Source organism: Molothrus aeneus, unplaced genomic scaffold (assembly GCF_037042795.1).
Source record: "Molothrus aeneus isolate 106 unplaced genomic scaffold, BPBGC_Maene_1.0 scaffold_79, whole genome shotgun sequence".
Lineage (NCBI taxonomy): Eukaryota > Metazoa > Chordata > Aves > Passeriformes > Icteridae > Molothrus > Molothrus aeneus.
In genome coordinates, this window is record NW_027099231.1 from 353,655 (window position 1) to 371,318 (window position 17,664).

Genomic DNA, 17,664 nt, shown 5'->3' on the forward strand with positions numbered 1-17,664 from the left:
TGACGGCCTCGAGCGAACCGGGGCGAGCGGAGCCGAGGCGCGCCGAAGGCACAGAGCGGCTGGGAGCTGGGCCGAAGCGAGCCGAGCTCTGCCGAAGAGGCGAATGCAGGCGCCAAGAGCCGAGTTGAGGCGACAAGAGCCGACTCGAGCCGAGCGTCTCCGGAGCGAGCCGAGCTCCGCCGAGCGCAGCATCCCGGGCAGGGCGAGGCGCCGGGCCGGGCTCGGGGTGCAGCCGGGGCTCTGGGAGGCTTCCCCGCCTGTCCCTCTCTCTAGCCCTCCTTCCTTCTCCCCGTATTCGCCTTCTCTCGCTCCCTTTCCCCCATTCCCTCTCCCCCCACAAACCCGGCTCCTTCCTGTCCTGTCCCTAGCCCGCTACTCCCTTCTGTTCCCCCTCTCTCCTTCCTCTGCCCAGCCTCCCTGTACCCTCGTCCCGGGCTTTCCCTTCCCGTCCCGCTTTCCTGCGCAGCCCGAGCTCCCTCGCCGCCCTTTCTCATGCCCTGCTCTCGCTCCTCTCTTCCCGTGCCCCCTTTCCTTCTTTGCCCCGCAGCCGCGGGGCTCGGGCTGCCGGAGAATAAAGGCCCGAGGGCCGGAGCCCGGCGGCGCTGGGCCCTTGCAGGAGTCCCCGCGCGGGGCCGGAGGCTCTCGGCGGATCCCCCCGTGCCGCTCAAGCAGCCCGGCCGACAGCGCCGGAGCTGCGGCTTTGCCGGCATCGCGCTGAGAGCGGCCCCCGCCCTGTGCCGGGCCGTCCCCGCCGTCTGTGCCGCTCCCTCTCTCGCTGCCCCCGGCCCGTGACAGCGAGGCTGGGCAGGAACGTCAAGCCTTCTGGGGGCTGCCCCCGCTTTCTTGTTGCAGCAGAATCCCTTGCTGGGGCCATGCACGTGTGGGAAGGGCTTGGGGGAAGCGCTGCGCTGCTGTCCAGGGCAGTCGGATTCGTTCTGAGCCTTCTTTGGGGGTCAGGAAAAGGGGGGGGGGGGGGGGGTGAAGACTCGGGGCTCTGATGCCGTTGGGGGCACCCCAAGGTGCCCAGGAGAGGGAGCCCCACTGCGGTGCAGGAGCAGGTGGGGGGCGGGCGAGGGGCGGGGGTCACGCTGGGTGCCGTCCCCCAGAGGGACCCAAAGCTGCCACCAAATGCACAGGGAGGGGTGAGTGGGTGTAGGATGCTAAAACCTGGCAAGGCGTTCGGTTTTCTAGGTATTGCTAAAGAATAGGAATTGGTCTCTAAACTCAGCTGGGGAGAAACCCTCTCTACGCACTCATTTGTTTCCAGGAATGTAGAAGGTTCCGACTGGAGATGGGTAGTAGTTCTGAAGATATTGCCGTGAGGTTTTGATCTAGGAACGGACCGAGCTGTGCCCTGGAACCCTCAGAACAGCTGCAGGGGCTGAAGGCGATAGAAGGGGCTCTCTGGCACCTTTTGCCTCCGTTCTCTGCCAGCGCCCAAATCGTGTCGCAGTCCCGGAAGAGGCGCTTGTCATCCCGAGAGCCAAAAGGAAGACGTGTAAAATCCCAGCTCTGCCTTGGGTTTCGTGTGGGTTTTGTACTTCGTATTGATGTCATTCCAGAGAGCAAGGAAAGAAGAAATGTGACCGGGTCCCACTATTACTGTGTGAAGGCTTTCTTGAAAGGCTGCTGTATTTCTATTGTCTTTTTCCACTCCAAGCTTGACTTTTCCCTTTGTTTTTCGAGCTCTGCTGCATTGGGTGTCCCAAGGAGGGCGGGGTTCCTCAGCAGGGCTCTTAGGAGGTGGCGCTGATTTTGCTTTTTCTGAAGGCGTCTCAAAGCGTGCTACCAGAATGACAGTTTTGTGCACTGGAAAGCTTTCCCTCAGTGCCATCAGCGCACGTCCGTGTCTGAATTGTGGAAGCAGACGGACTAAGAACAGCCAGCACCCGGAGCAGATGTCTGTTGGCTCTGTGTCTGTGAGAAGCGGGCTGTGTGCTGGACGGGGAGAGGCGCTGTTGGAGAGTGGCATCAGCGCCAGGTGTGAGCTGTGAGGATGATGAGGGGCCGGCTCCTGCCGGGGGGGGGGGGGTGGGGGGGCGAGGCTGTTTTAGGGGGAGGCTTCGCCTCAGCTCCCTTTTGCATGGAGCTGCTGAGAAGAGGGGTTCATGGGGGGCTCCCGGGGCTGTCTCATGGAAGGACTGCGAGAGCTTCTCGCAGCGTCTGGGCGAACACCTGGATGCGCGCTTGGAGACGCGGAGCATCGCTTCAAGGAGGTGCCGAGGGACGAATCTTTGTGCCGGGAAGCAGCAGCCGAACGGGTGAGCGCGTGTGGATTTGGAGCGGGGACTTTGGTCCTTTCCCTTTTCGATTTGATCTTGGCAGTCCCCCCTCCCCGGTTCCCCAGGAACAAAAACGGAGCTCGTGAAGACAAAATAAATGAAGGAGAGGCAAGCAGCTACTCTCCTAATATTGTCTGTGTTCGAACTGGGAGGGATCCGCCTTCACTTGCCGTTTTATGGGTGTTGATTGAAAGAAAACCTGTCTTTTCCAGGCTGTTAGGCGTATCCCAGGGGTGACAGGGAATCCCTGCGTTCCATTTGAACGGGAATGGGCAAAGTATTGTTGTCATATTATGGGTTTTGCTGGAATCCATAAAGTTAAAGGGTTTTGAGAAAATGGTAAAAAAGCAGGCCCCAAAAACCTAGCAAAGACAGAGAAATGCCAGGATAGCAGAATGAGTTTTATGCTGCAGCTTAGACATGAGAAATAGAATAATAAGCCTATGTGGTTTGTCCTTTTTGGTTGCAACAAATTTACTTGATGTATATTTTAGAAGGCTTACATGAATATGTTAGTTTGTTAGCCATTGTGTTAGAAAATATGCCGCTATTGTTTTAACCAAAGCTATGTATTCTCCATGTAATTGGGTAGAAGTAATGTGAATATGCTTTTGCTCTATGTGTGATTGGCTGAAACTTGGGAAGATTTTGCTTTATGCTGTGTTGTAACATTATGTTTCTTTGGCATTCTGTTTAAATCAGTGAGCTGTTCACATCGAGTGTCTCCATTGTTAAGTGTTGAGACTGATGTTGAAATATACCAGCTCAAGACACTGATTTTTGAGTGGCCCGTCCTGTTCGAGTCTGTAAATAGTTGCCAGTGGCAGGTTTGATTTGAAGGCAGCCAACCCATTTTCATCATCCTAAGATTTAAATGGAGGGGACAGCGCTGGTGTCCCTCCTTTGCAAGGGTTTGAATTGAGGTCAAAATCCCCCTTTCCACATGGCTTGAAGGATTTCATTGGAGGAAAGCCCCTTCTTTTCTGCTCTCCTAGGCGATGAACTTGAAGGGGAGAACACATTTCTTTGCCTTTGTTGAAGCAAGGTGAGCCCCATCCGCGGCGTCAGTTTCGGGGTTCAGTTGCGGGAAGCTGCAGCTCTGGCAGCGTTTGCAGGGCTGCAGTTGGGGCTGTGCCGCTGCATTTGAGGGCGCTTCTTGTGCCTGTGGCCTGGCCTGGAACATTCCCGCTCAGGAGCCCTCCTGGCACGGCCTGGGCAGTTGCCGAGGCACACGGGCAATTTGGCACGGCCTGGCTCTAGTGAATTTGTGATCAGTGGTGTGTGTGTGTCTGTGTGTGTGAGCATATCAGAGTTTTTGCTGTAACAGGCACAGCCTTTTGCAAGGTAGTAAAGTGAGTGTCAGTAGAAGCAATGCTTTAATTAGATTGTGCAAGAAGAGAACTAAAATAGACTGAGATTTTGTAAAATAGAGTTTAGATAGAAGAGATGAATGAATTTATGGGACTTCAGTGTGTAATACAGTAAGTTTAGACTGAGAACAACCCGCCATAGAGGTTAAGTAATAAATGCCGAAGTGATAAACGGAATAGCCTGCAGGCAATTCCCGGGAGTTTTTGGTGCATTGAGAGGCTGGCACCTTATGTGCAAGAGTTTGTGAGAGGCACTAGTATTGCTGTACTGTGTCTTAAGCGTACATTAAAGGTTCCTGATGAAGCCAATTCAGAACCTGAGATCTTAAAGCTTCTGTGTGAACAATCACATCTGATACCTGCCACCTGGAGATCTGTGTGTGAGGAAAAACTGAGAAAAGACACTGTGAGGCTTGGGGGGAAACAAGATAGCATAAGGAGAAGGAGATAATGAGAACTAACCAGAGCAAAGAGGTTCCTGAACCAGCCCCTTTTGGGATGGGCTGGCTGGGACAAGGCTGTCAGTAGGGGCAGCTCAGAAAATAAAAATATTTATAATACCTCATTGCAGTTAAAGCTGTTTTAAAATGGAAAAGTAAACGGGATAAGGTCCCATATGCTGATGTGTTTTTTTTGCTTCAAGAAATCACCCAGAATGGTGGATTAACTGTGGGGTCAGAGCTCCCTCTGACCTACTGGTGTAGCTCTTGAACAAAAAAAAAAAAGAAAAAAACAAAGGAAAGAGAAGGCAAATCAAACATGTTGTTCAGTATGCAGCATAAGATAGCAATGTATGAAGTCAGACAAAGATTATCATGCTGAAATGCAAAGAGATTACAGTTCGCAAAATGAGTACATATGATTTGTTGAAGGCTCCTCATGAGGTAAGGGAGGAAGGATAAGGATGACCTCCCCAAAAGGGAAGAGGACTCAGGCTCCAAAGGTATACCCATTCGCACTCATCCCCCTCCTGGCAGTCCGATTTCATCCAGAACTAGGAGGTAACAGACCCCTCTGCAAGAGGCAGTGAGATCAGAAGAAAGAAAAAGGTGGAATTTTAGTTGATACAGGGGCCATATATTCAGTTTTAAATAAAGCTTTAGTACCTGTGGAGAATGTTTATGTTGTAGTGTGGTGAACAACTGGCCAGTCTGAGAAGGCATACTTTTGCAAACCTTTAAAGTAACATGTGTACTTAGAAGCTTTTGTATACGCTCAATTCACTAAACAATCTCAAATGAGTAGGTTATTCTGGAGGCAAATGATATAAAGATGTTAGGCTTAACATTAACAGCCATTGAAATTAAGAAAGACATTAGGAAAGAGATATTAGAATAAGTAAATAAGTATTTTTGGGGTATGTTCCTCTGCTGTACCAGGGAGAGTGAAAAATGCCCCCCATGGTAATCAGGCTTAAGGAAGGAACACAACCAGTAAGAATTAAGCAGTACCCCCTCAAAAGAAGATAGGAAAGAAATCAGCCCAATAATTGATAGTACTGGATTGAGGGCTGTCAATAAGATAACCAAGAATTTATACCCTGTGGTAGCAAATCCATATACTTTACTAACTTGTTTAACACCTGAGTTAACCTGGTTTACTGTTTTAGACCTGAGAGATGCCTTCTTTTGCCTCCCCATCCACGAAGCCATCCAGAAAATTTTTGCGTTCGCGTGAGAAAGCCCTAGAAGCAGTGCAAAACACAGCTCACATGGTCCATGTGCCTGAAGGCTTCAAAAATTCCCCCACTCTGATTGGAGAACAACTTGCAAAGATCCAGAGTCCTGGTAAGCTCCACAAGAAGAAGGGAGGCTGTTGCAGTAGACAGATGATCTTCTAGTAGCCACTAGGACAAAGGAAGCACGTGTGGCCTAGACGGTAAGCCTTTCAAATTTCCTAGGACTCCAAGGATACAGAGTATCAAAGAAAAAGGCACAGGTAGCAAAACAGAAAGTAATCTACCTGGGGTACGGAGCGAGTGCCGAGCAGCGGACTTTAGGGCAGGGAAGCCATAAGCCAAACCCCAAAAGCCCAGACAACGAAGGAACTCCGAACCTTCTTAGGCACGGCAAGGTAGTGCCAGCTGTGAGTTTATAATTATAGACCGCTCGTCAGACCCCTCTATGCTCTTATTGCCACTGGAAACAGAGATCTCCAGTGGCCAAAAGAAGCCACACGGGCCTTTCACCAGCTAAAGAGTGCCCTCATGTCAGCTCCAGCTTTGGGACTTCCAGATGTAAGTACACCATTCTTTCTATTTTCCCATGAAAGATAAGGAATTGCCCTGGGAATACTGGCTCAGGACTTGGGTCCATACCAGAGGGCAGTTGCTTACTTCTCTAAGCAACTAGATGCAACAGCAAAGGGATGGTCAGGTTGCCTCAGGCCGTAGCAGCAGTCGTGCTGAGCATTTAAGAGGCACGCAAGTTTACCCTGGGACAAAAATGACCGCGCTAATGTCCCACACGGTGTCCGCAGTACTGGCAGTAAAGGGCAGCCACTGGTTCTCACCACAGAAGTTCCTGAAATACCAGGCCATCATGGTAGAGCAAAGTGATGTAGAGATAGTAGTGACTGATATTGTCAACCCAGCTTCTTCTCTCAGTGGAATCAAGGAGAAGCAGTACGGCACGATTGCCTAGACACCACTGAAGCTACTTACTCCAGCAACTCAGACTTGAAAGACGCTCCTCTGGACGATGCAGAGACCTAGTTCACTGACGGGAGCAGCTACGTTGCCAGTGGAAAGCTACATGCTAAGTACACGATGACTACCTGCAGAGAGGTAATAAAGTAATAGAGTCTGGACCCATACCGACAAGTGCCTCTGCACAGAAGGGCGAGATAAATGCCCTGACCCATGCCTTAGAAATAGAAAAGAAAATAAACATCTATACAGACTCGAGGTATGCATTCAGAGCTGGGCATGCACATGGAGCCATCTGGAAGGAGAGGGGACTGCTAACCTCACAAGGAAAGAAGAGACAATCCGGCTGCTGGAAGCGGTTCAACTGCCTGAAAAGGCATATTAAGGCACACCAGAGAGTGAGCTCAGAATTGGAGGAAGGAAACGAGCTGGTGGATGGAGAGGCAAAGAAAGCAAAAGGTGAGGTAATTATGGACAGATTTTCCTTGAAGGTAAGCCAGAATATAATAATACTAATCAAAAGAGACATGCAACCACAAGGGGTGGGCTACCATTGAAAGAGAGCTGGTAATCCCTTCCCATTTTTGTGGTCACTAGCGAAGGAGGAGCACTAGAAAACACACTAGGGCCTAACTAGTTAAAAGCTTTTATAAAGTGTGGCTCCTTTCCCAGAATGACCAAGGCTGCCAGTGATACAGAGTGCATTGAAATGAAGTGTTGACTTTTAAGTAGTAGTTTCCACAGGCTTTCTAGGACACGTATCTGATTGAAAGAATCGTTGCCAGGAATTTATATGCCACTGTTACTCAGGTAAACCGACAGCGTGATCCTCGCCTCCAGACTAACCCCAAAAATACCCCCAGGCCGAAACTCGGTCAGACCGGGAGAGACCACGGGCTGGACAGCAGCAGCAAATTGACTTTTCAGAACTCCCAAGGAAAGGGGTGGTATCAGTATTTATTGGTATTAACAGATACATTTTCCGGGTGGCCAGAGGCATTCCCCACCAGAACTGTCAAAGCTCAAGAGGTGACCAGGGTATTATTACAAGAAATAATACCACGCTTCAGAGTTCCAGCCACAATATCCTCGGCTAGAGGATCACATTTATTCTCCAAAGTAGCGCAACAGATTAGTAGCCACCTGGGCATAGATTGGGAACTTCACACTCCATACCGCCCCCGGTAAAACAGCCAGGTAGAGAAAATGAATCATTTGACTAAGCAGCAGATTGTAAGACTGGGGCAGGAAGTTAATCTACCCTGGCCCCAAGATCTTCCACCGACACTATTGCAAATTTGAACTAAACCTCGGGCTAAAGGAAAGCTGAGTCCTTTTGAAATGCTTTATGGAAGACCATATGGAATACAAAAGGGAATGTCCACCCACACTGGGGAGATAACACTGGCCACCTACACAGTGGCTTTAAGCAAACAGCTTAGAGAAATTGAGAAACACGTGGCTGGAACTCAGAGCAGAGAGCTAGATAGACCAGTACATAACATACAGTCTGGAGATTATGTATATGTTAAGCCTCTTGCAGAAAAGACTTTGGAACCACAGTGGGAGGGACCCTTCCAAGTGCTTCTCACCACCTTCACCACAATCAAGATCAAAGAGCAGAATGCCTAGATCCATCACTCTTGAGTGAAGAAGGCCCCAGGAGCCCCTCAGAGAGTGACATCAGGAGACAACGAACTGAGATTAAGCTTACTCGGACAAAATGAGTATATTGTGGCCGGGGGTAGTTTGTAATTTCATTTACAGAATTGTTTTGTATATAATTATAACTGGAGTCTTAGAATTAGAGAGTGCCTCTATCCAAAGCGATGCTGAATGGCCTTGGTCCCAGGCTTTTAATCAGTATACTAGATCCATGGGAGAACTTGCTGAGATAAAAGATCTAAACCTATCCACTGTAGTAATTCATGAAGATCAGGTATATGAGGAGCAGGAGCGGCAGGAACGAGAACTGTGGACACTTCAAGAGATCAGCAGAGATCAAAGTAGGGTGCTGGGTGGTCAATCGGATGGCTTATGAGAGACCAGATGCAATTAGTGTCTCAACCTCTCCGGTATAGAGGCACCAGGAAGTTTGCGATAGCCTAAGCGAATCATACTGTCGGTGTAATTTCACCTTGATACAGCCTGTAGAAGTGTCCTGCCTTTAGGCTCAGGATGCTATCAGGCTCTCATTTCAGTTTAAAATAGACACTGCACTTTATGCAACAGCAGGACCTTATACAACCCACACTACTAATCAAATAGTTCAGACGCAACCCAAACGTGAACCTGAAGCATTTGAAATAGGCCCTTACGTAGTGAGGAATGAGGGCGAACAACAACCGTTCTTCAATCCAGAATGGCCTCTCAAACGTGTTGAGTTGCTAATGCAAATTAACATCTCAAAAATCCAACCAGCCTGCTGCTCTTTCCTAAGAACATCCTTTAAGAGCTAGACAACATGGTTACAAAAATAAGTATACCCCAAGAGCAGAATAAGAAAGGATCTAACTGAGATATTAAGGACAGGATTGAGATTTTTAAATGGAATTGATTCAGAAATACTGATGAATAAGCTGGCCACTGCAGCAGGTAGCCTAGCAAAATTGAAGCAGCCTTTACAGTCATCTCTATCGGCATTAGGAACTAGCCAGTGGCAGATTTCAAAAGTCCTACCCAAGTGAGAAAAGGCCAGGTACCAAGACCACAAGTTAATAGAAGAAGCGCTTAGTACAGTTCAGGATAATGTGTCTTTAGCTTTCAGTTGTATACAAGCACTGTTATAGATGCAAGCAACAGCAGCTCTGATCATATGGGAAAGAGGTGAAGGTAATTTTCCAGCTGAAATTTGGAAAGTTGTCTGAGATAATGCAATTGATTTTGAAAAGAAGTTTCAATCCCCGTGGACTATGGTAAATTTCACCTATTATCCTGCTTCTAATGTGGCCACTGCCTTTGTGCTTACCATATGTAATGCCATTGTTTACGTTATCCATCCCGTCATTGCGCTAAGATTAAATCATGAAATAAACAGCGCTCTACCCTTTAGAACAAGTAAACTTAAAATCCTGCATTACTAGAGAACAGCTGGGATTAATTTGTTAAAGCAATACTATGAATGCCCAAGATGTGTGTCTAGACACTGAACAGAGTATTTAACACTTTGAAATTCATCCAGTCACTGACCAGAAAACTGTGCTCGTATATACCGATAAAGGTTGCGTGTGCCCGAGAACTGCTCGTGCCGCTGTAAAAATTGATAACAACGATGTTATTTTGTCTAGCAGAAATCATTTTAATTTTTGTCTTTGTAATTCGTTAAGATTACCGAGTGCGGTTTTCGTACTTGGCCCGAGTGACATCCCACCAGTTGATTAAAACCAATTACACAATGTATCACAGACTATCACTTACTCCTATTGGAATGGACCTTACATTGGTACAACAATTAATTAAGCACCAAGACCTACTGGGGATCTTGAAGAAAAACGCAAGAAAGCGGAGAGAACTGTCCAACACGATACAAAAGGAAATAACCGTAATTCTGCAAAGAATAAAACAAAATGCAGATCATCACCGGTGGCATGTGATCTTTGGGTGGTCACCAACTGCAAATGCAATCTTTAATAAGTTGTGTCATCCCGTTGTAGTTTTGTTAATATTAGTTAGAAGAAGTTTAAGATTATCCATTATACAGCTAATTTGGAATTAGAGAACGCTACAGCGAGTAGCTGCATTAACCTCCTTATCAAACGTACACGGTAAAGCACTAAAGTACACTTATTGTCATAGGAATTTGCATGAAGTAAAAGAATTTACTTCTTCCTTTTAGGAAAGGGGGGAATGAGGCAGAGTGGAAATTTTCCAGGGTAGAAATCCATTTTGATTTAGATCAAATGTACATTTTTGAGTTGAGTCTGTGCTTAGAAAACATAGCCATTTAGCCTGACTGCAAAGCTGAGGCTCAGAGAAACTACTTCAGAGAAGGACAGAGATAAGGGGTGGGGGAGACAGAAGGTGATAGAGAGAGACAGAGAGACTGCTGTGAGAGCAGGTCAACCTGACCTAGGAATTCTTTCCGATAAAGAAAAACTAGCAGAAAATATAACGCAAAATTCGTAAAAATTAATACATACGAACCTATTGTGAAATTGTATGCATATGTATTTGAGAGGGGGATAAAAAGAGACCTGAAGTTCCCCGAGGTACACATGTCATTTTAGGGGAACGATACTCATATGCGTCCAGGGCTGTAATAAACATACAGGCTTTACAACTTTCACCAAAGTTGTGGAGTTTTGATTATCTCCGCAAAACACCGGCGTTCAGCAGCCCGTGCCCCCGAGCGGCCGGCAGGCTCCTGAAATTTCATATTGCGCAGGATGCCTCCGAGATCCAAGCTGCCACCTGTGCCAAGTCAAGCTGGTTTGAGAGTCCCAAGCGCCTCCTGCAATCTGCCATCAGGAACCTGCCCTGGTGAGTTTCGTTTACCTGGGAAAGGGGCAGCGTTGGTGTTCAGGGGGGCGGCCCTGAGCGGCCGGCTGGGTCCTGAACTTCCGCATTGCGCAGGATGCCTCCCAGACCCAAGCTGGTCCCAGTGCCCACTTGAGCTGCATTTAGAGGGCCAAGTGCCTCCTGCCATCTGCCATCATGAACCTGGCCTGGTGAGTTATGCTTACCTGTGTAAAGGGCTGACATTGGTGTTCATGGCTCAGGGGCCCTTAGTGGCCAGCAGACTCCTGAAATTGTGCATTGCGCAGGATGCCTCCCAGACCCGAGCTGGAATCTGTGCCAACTCAAGCTGGTTTTAGAGTCCCAAGCGCCTCCTGCAATTTGTCACCAGGAACCTGGCCTGGTGAGTTTTCTTCTTCTGGGAAAGGGCCAGCCTTGTCGTTCAGGGGCCGCGGTCCGGTGCGGCCGGCCAGCTCCGTAAATTCCGCATCGCGCAGGATGCCTCCTAGGCCCAAGCCGCCACCACCGCAAAGTCAGGCCGGTTTGACAGTGCCAAGCGTCTCTGCAATCTGCCACCAGGAACCTGGGATGGTGAGTTTTCCTATTCTAGGAAAGGGCTGGTGTTTTTTTCGGAAGGCCTGTGGTTGGAAGTGGCCTGCTGCCTGCTTAAATTCCGCACTGTGAAATATGCCTCCCAGACCCAAGCTGCCACCTGTGCCGATTCGGGCTACTTTTAGAGGGCCAAGTACCTCCTGCAATCTGATATCAGGAACCTGGACTGCTGAGTTTTGTTTGCCAGGGAAAAGGGCCAGTGGGTTTTTTTGGGGCCTAAGGCCTTGAGTGGCCTTCTAGCTGCTGAAATTCCACATTGCGCAGGATGCCTCCGAGACTCAAGCTGCCACGACCGCTAAGTCAGGCTGCGTAGACAGTGCCAAGCGCCTCCTGCAATCTGCCATCAGGAACCTGGCCCGGTGAGTTTCTTCTCTGAGAATATGCCGGCGTTGTTGTTTGGGGGCCTGCGGCCCGGAGCGGCCGGCCGCCTGCTGAAATTCAGCATTGCGCAGAATGCCTCCCAGACCCAAGCTGCCACCACTGCAAAGTCAGGCTGCGTAGGCAGTGCCATGTACCTCCTGCAAACTGACTTCAGGAACCTGGACTGGTAAGTTTTGTTTTCCAGGGAAAAGGGACGGAGTTATTGTTCGGGGGCCTGCGGCCCAGAGTGCCAGGCTGCCTGCTGAAAGTCTGCATTGCCAAATATGCCTCCCAGACCCAAGCTGGCACCAGTGCCAACTCCTGCTGCTTTGACAATGGCACGTGTCTCCTGAAATCTCCCATCAGGAACCTGGGTTGGTGAGTTACGCTTACCTGCGTAAAGGGCCGGCATCGGTGTTCAGGGCCAGGGCCCCCTAGCGGCCGGCTGGCTCCTGAAATTCCGCATTTCGCAGGATGCCTCCCAGAACCAAGGTGCCACCTGTGCCCAGTCGAGCTGGTTTGAGAGTCCCAAGCACCTCCTGCAATCTGCCATCAGGAGCCTGGGCAGCCGTGTTTTGCTTACTTGGGAAAAGCGTCAGCGCTAGCATTCAGAGGCCCGTGGCCTGGAGCGGCCGGCCGGCTCCTGAAATTCCAGCATTGCGCAGGATGCCTCCCAGACCCAAGCTGCCACCACCCCAAAGTCAGACTGGTTTGAGGGTCCCAAGTGGCTCCAGCAATCTTCCATCAGGAACCTTGACTGCTGAGTTATGCTTACCTGTGTAAAGGGCTGGCATTTGTGTTCAGGGCTCACGGGCCGGCTGGCTACTGACATTCTGCATTGCGCAGGTGCCTCCTAGACCTGAGCTGGAACCAGTGCCCACTCGAGCTGGCTTGACAGCGCCAAGTGGTTTCTGCAATCTGCCATCTGAAACCTGGGACGGTGAGTCTTAATTCCCAGGGAAAAGGGCTAGCGCGGGTGTTCAGGGGCCAGCGGTCCAGAGAGGCGGGCTCTCTGCTGAAATTCCGCATTGCGCGGGATACCTCCCAGACCCAAGCTGGTCCCAGTGCCCACTCGAGCTGCATTTAGAGAGCCAAGTGTCTCCTGCAATCTGCCATCAGGAACCTGGGCCGGTCAGTTTTGTTTGCCAGGGAAAAGGGTCAGCGTTGGTTTCAGGGACCTAAGGCCCGGAGCGGCCGGCCGCCTGCTGAAGTTCCACATTGCGCAGGATGCCTCCCAGACCCAAGCTGCCACCGCCGCAAAGTCAGGCTGCTTTGACAGTGCCAAGTCCCTCCTTCAAACTGACATCGCTAACCTGGGCCGGTGAATTTTGCGTACCTGGGAAAATGGACGGCGTTGTTATTCGGGGGCCTCTGGCCTGAAGCGACAGTCTGACCGCTGAAGTTCCACATTGCGCAGGATGCCTCCCAGACCCAAGCTGCCACCACCGCAAAGTCAGGCTGGTTTAACAGTTCTAACTGCCTCCTGCAAGCTGACCTAACGAATCTGGTCCGGTGAGTTTTGTTTCTCAGGGAAAAGGGCCGGCGTTTTTGTTCTGGGGCTCTGTGGGCCCGAGCGGCCGTCTGGCTGCTGAAATTGCGCATTGCACAGCATGCCTCCTCGATCTCAGCTGGAATCTCTGCCAACTCGAGCTGATTTGAGAGTCCCAAGCGCATCCTGCAATCTGCCATCAGGAACCTGGGATGGTCAGTTTTGTTTGCTGGAGAAAAGGGCCAGCATTTGGTTTCATGGGCACTAAGGCCTGGTGTGGCCCACTGCTTGCTGTAATTCCCTGTTGCACAGGATGCCTCCAACACCTAAGCTGGCACCGCTTGCAACTCGAGGTGGTTTGACAGTGCCAAGTGGCTCCTGTAATCTGACATCAGGAACATGGGACAATGAGTTTTGTTTTCCAGGGAAAAGGCCTGGCTTTGATGTTTGGGGGCCTGTGGCTGGAGCAGCCGTCTGGCTCCTGAAATTCCGCATTGCGCAAGACGCCTCACAGACCTAAGCTGCCACCACCACAAAGTCAGGCTGCTTTGACAGTGCTAAGTGCCTGCTTCAAACTGCCACCAGGAACCTGGGCTGGGGAGTTTTCTTCTCCCGGGAAAGGGCCGGCGTTGTTTTTTGGGGGCCTGTGGCCCAGAGCGGCCGGCTGGCTCCTGAAATTCTGCATTGTGCAGGATGCCTCCCAGACCCAAGCTGCCACCACCGCAAAGTCAGGCTGCTTTGACGGTACGAAGGGCCTCCTTCAAGTGGACCTTAGGACCCCAGGCTCGTGAATGTTGTTTGCCAGGGAATTGGGCCAGCGTTTTTTTTCAGGTGCCTCAGGCCCGGAGCGTCCGGCCGCCTGCTGAAATTCTGCATTGCGCAGGATGCCTCCAGGACCTAAGCTGGCACCACTTGCAGCTCCGGCTGGTTTGTGTGTCTTAAGGTGTTCCTGCAATTTGCCATCAGGAACCTGGTCTGGTGAGTTTTGTTTTCCAGGGAAAAGGGCTGGCTTTGGTCTATGGGGGCTTGCGGTCCGGAGCGGCCGTCCAGATCCTTAAATTCCGCATTGTGCGAGATGTCTTACAGACCCAAGCTGGCACCAGTGAAAACTCGGCCTGCATTAACAGTTCCAAGTGCCACCTGAAACCAGCACCAGGAACTGGGGCTGGTTAGATTTGTTAACATATGAAAAGGGCCAGCGTTTTTGTTAAGGGCCCAGGTGCCACGAGCGGCCAGCCGGCTTCTGAAATTCAGCATTGCGCAGGATGCCTCTCAAGCCCATGCTGCCACCACTGCAAAATCAGGCTGCGTAGTCAGTGCCAAGTGTCTCCTACAATCTGCCATCAGGAACCTAGTCCGGTCAGTTTTGTTTGCCAGGGAAAAGGGCCGGTGTTTGTGTTCACAGGTGTCTGTGGCCCGGAGCGGCCGGCTGCCTGGTGAAATTCTACTTTGCGAAATATGCCTCCCAGAGCCAAGCTGGCACCAGTGCCAACTCAAGGTACTTTGGTAGTGCCAAGTGCCTCTTGCAATCTGCCTTCAGGAACCTGGAGTAGTTAGTTTTGTTTGCCAGGGAAAAGGGCCAGCACTGGTGTTCAGAGGCCTGTGGCCCAGAGCGGCCAGCTGCATGCTAAAAACCGTGCATTGCGCCAAATATCTCCCAGACACAAGCTGCCACCATCGCAAAGTCAGGCTTGCCTTGTGAGTCTTAAGTGCCTCCTGCAAACCTTCCCCAGTTGTCCCTCCTTGTTAAGGGTTTTGATTGAGGGAAAAATTTCTGTTTTTTTCATCGCTGGAGGGATTGAAATTGAGGAGAACCCTTCTTTTCACAATATCTTTGCAGAATAAATTAAAGGGCAGAATTTGTTTATTTGTCATTTTATCAGTTTCAGTGGACCTAACTGCCCTGGTTTCTCATTTTTACACGTTCACTTGAAGGAAGCTCTGTCTTTTTCAGCATTTTTTAGGATGTAAATATTCATTTCTGGGCACTTCTTTCTGTGCCTTTGGACCAGCTATCTCAGAGGAGGGTGAGCCTGGCATGTACTTAACCCATACACTGCCAAGGAGGTTTTTTTTCTTTTTCTTATTTTTGTTTCTAATGTAGATAGGCCTAAGTAGGAGTCCCAAGGAGACTTAGACTATTTATATCATTAGTGTTCTTCTCCTCCCTACTTAGTCACACTTGATGTTCTACTTAGTAATCACCAAGGAATAATTATGTGAGTTAACAGCAAATAACTCAATTTATCTAGCTATGTAACTTTAACACAAAGTTTTATGTCTTACCAGTTTTCTGTTCTTCTCCTCTGAGTAGTTGCTGCAAAAAAGAAAGCACTGCTATTTTTCTGAAGAGTTTTCTTCTATAACAAACACTTTACTCCCCTTGAATTTGAGTCAGAGGAGCCAAACAGCTGTAGCTGCTCTGAGGGCTTTTATACCCGGTGGGATTAGCCCCCTCCCTTTTCCCGGGCATCATGGGAACGAGAGGCGGGCACCATCAGGGGTATATTAACCCCAGCTTTTGCTGAGGGGCTTCAGTCCCTTTCTGGGGTGTGCTGGGATAACAGCTCTCCCGTTACTTCAGTGAAGAGGCTCTTTCAGCTTATCTCAGCCTGTTTTCAGCAGGTGTTTCTGGGCATCTAAAGCAACAGAAGCTTGGAAGATACTGTGAAGAAAACAGCATGGAATACAGGGAGTATTTAAGTTCATGATTTTGGGTATTGCATTTAGGGGTGGTAAAATGCATTTGCAATTTCTGGTTTTGTTCTTATTTTGGTTTTTTTATTATTTTTAGGAGGAGCATAGCTTTCAGAGATTCCAGGTTGTGCCAAGCATAGCACTTCTTTCAGCAGATTCATCGTGTCACAAGAGGAATCTGCCCAGTGTCAAAAATGATGTTTGAGAGTGAGGCTTCAGATGAGTTGAGAGTTGTGACTAGGAGAGGGAGGGTGAGCAGGTATCCAGTTAGGAGTTATTGGGGGGCAGGGGGGTTTGCAGGCAGCAGGGTGAGAAAGGGTGTTTATTTGAGGGCCCCCCCACACAAGGCTTTTCAGAAGCATAGCAGAGGCATTCCCATGTTTTCCTCACACAAGGTCATCCACTGCACTCACAGGAATGCCATTTAACTTTGCTTTTCTCTAACCCAGGTGCCACTGATAATAAAGGTCACACCCTTGGAATCAGGATGAAGGTGGAGCCTGAAGGAGCCAGGCACACTCAGGAGAGGGCAAGTAGCTGACTTGCTGGGATTTGGCCCACATAACTCATACATTGGTTTTGGTTTTCTTTATTGTAGCTGACCGAGAGAGGCTAAGAGGCGATCACGGGGCCCTCCGAGGCAGACTCATTTCAGGTGCAACGTGGATTCACATCACCAATCATCCAAAAGATAAGTCAGGGGCCACGGCCCGGAGATGGGAGAGTAGCGGGTTGGGAGTTCTTGGGATAGATTGAAAAATTAGCAGAGGGAAAAGCAATCTTCTCCAAAAGGCCTCTTAGGACAGCTCAAGGGAGAGACTCCACATTTGATGGCAGCGTGCAGGTGGGCAGGGCAGAGCAGTTCCGGTCCATGTCATGTTGTCCGGTGTACCGTGTTACTTAGTGTGTCTTTGGGGTCCCTTTGGTCAGATATCTCTCCCTTTTCCCCTTGAGGCTCTCACCACAAGCCTAATGTGTCATGTTTAACGTCCCCCGGTTTGTCGCGTTCGGTGTCACGGGTGTCTGCACGCGTTTGTGCCGGAGCTGCTCTGCCCTGCCGCATAACCTGCTGCAACAGGAGAAGTCCCGGGGACTTGGAATTTGTAATGTGGGGTGTAGTTGGACTCTAGGTGGGATTTGTCGATGGACACAAGATATCTGGAGCTCTTAAGTTATCCCGCAGCCCTTTGACTTTTGTCCTAACTCTTTTTCAGATTCAGATAGATTAAATCTATGCCAGAGGTACCCATCCCGGGTGAGGGGTTTCTCCCAAGCAGGTGAGGCACCATTTGTCTCTGCCGAGGAAGTGTAAATGGTGTCTGTGTTACAGCACTGTTCTTTGTCTTTCTTTTTAGGAAGTCAAAGCAGAGAGCAGCAGTCAAGGCTGAGTGGGCAAGGTGAGCATTGAGTAGCGTACAGAAGCAGTGGTTATTGCTCAAGTCTCACTCTCTGGTGCAACTACAAGCATCCATTCTCGTTTGTGCGATTTAGGCAATCGACTCGGCGTATGTCCGGCCCCTGTCACCAACCGGCCGATGCACCGGGTTTCCTGCAAATATGAGCTCCATGGAAGTATTACAGGACTCTGTGATGATGAAGCCTTCAAATTTTCTATTTCACGGTCCCATCCGAGGAGCCCTCGGGAGCGGCCGAGGAGTTGCGGTGAGCGGAGGAGGTAGGGAGGAGGGGGGAGGCTCAACTCAGGTCACAGCAATGGCAAATCACCTCGTCTCCACTTTACCCAGGCGCACC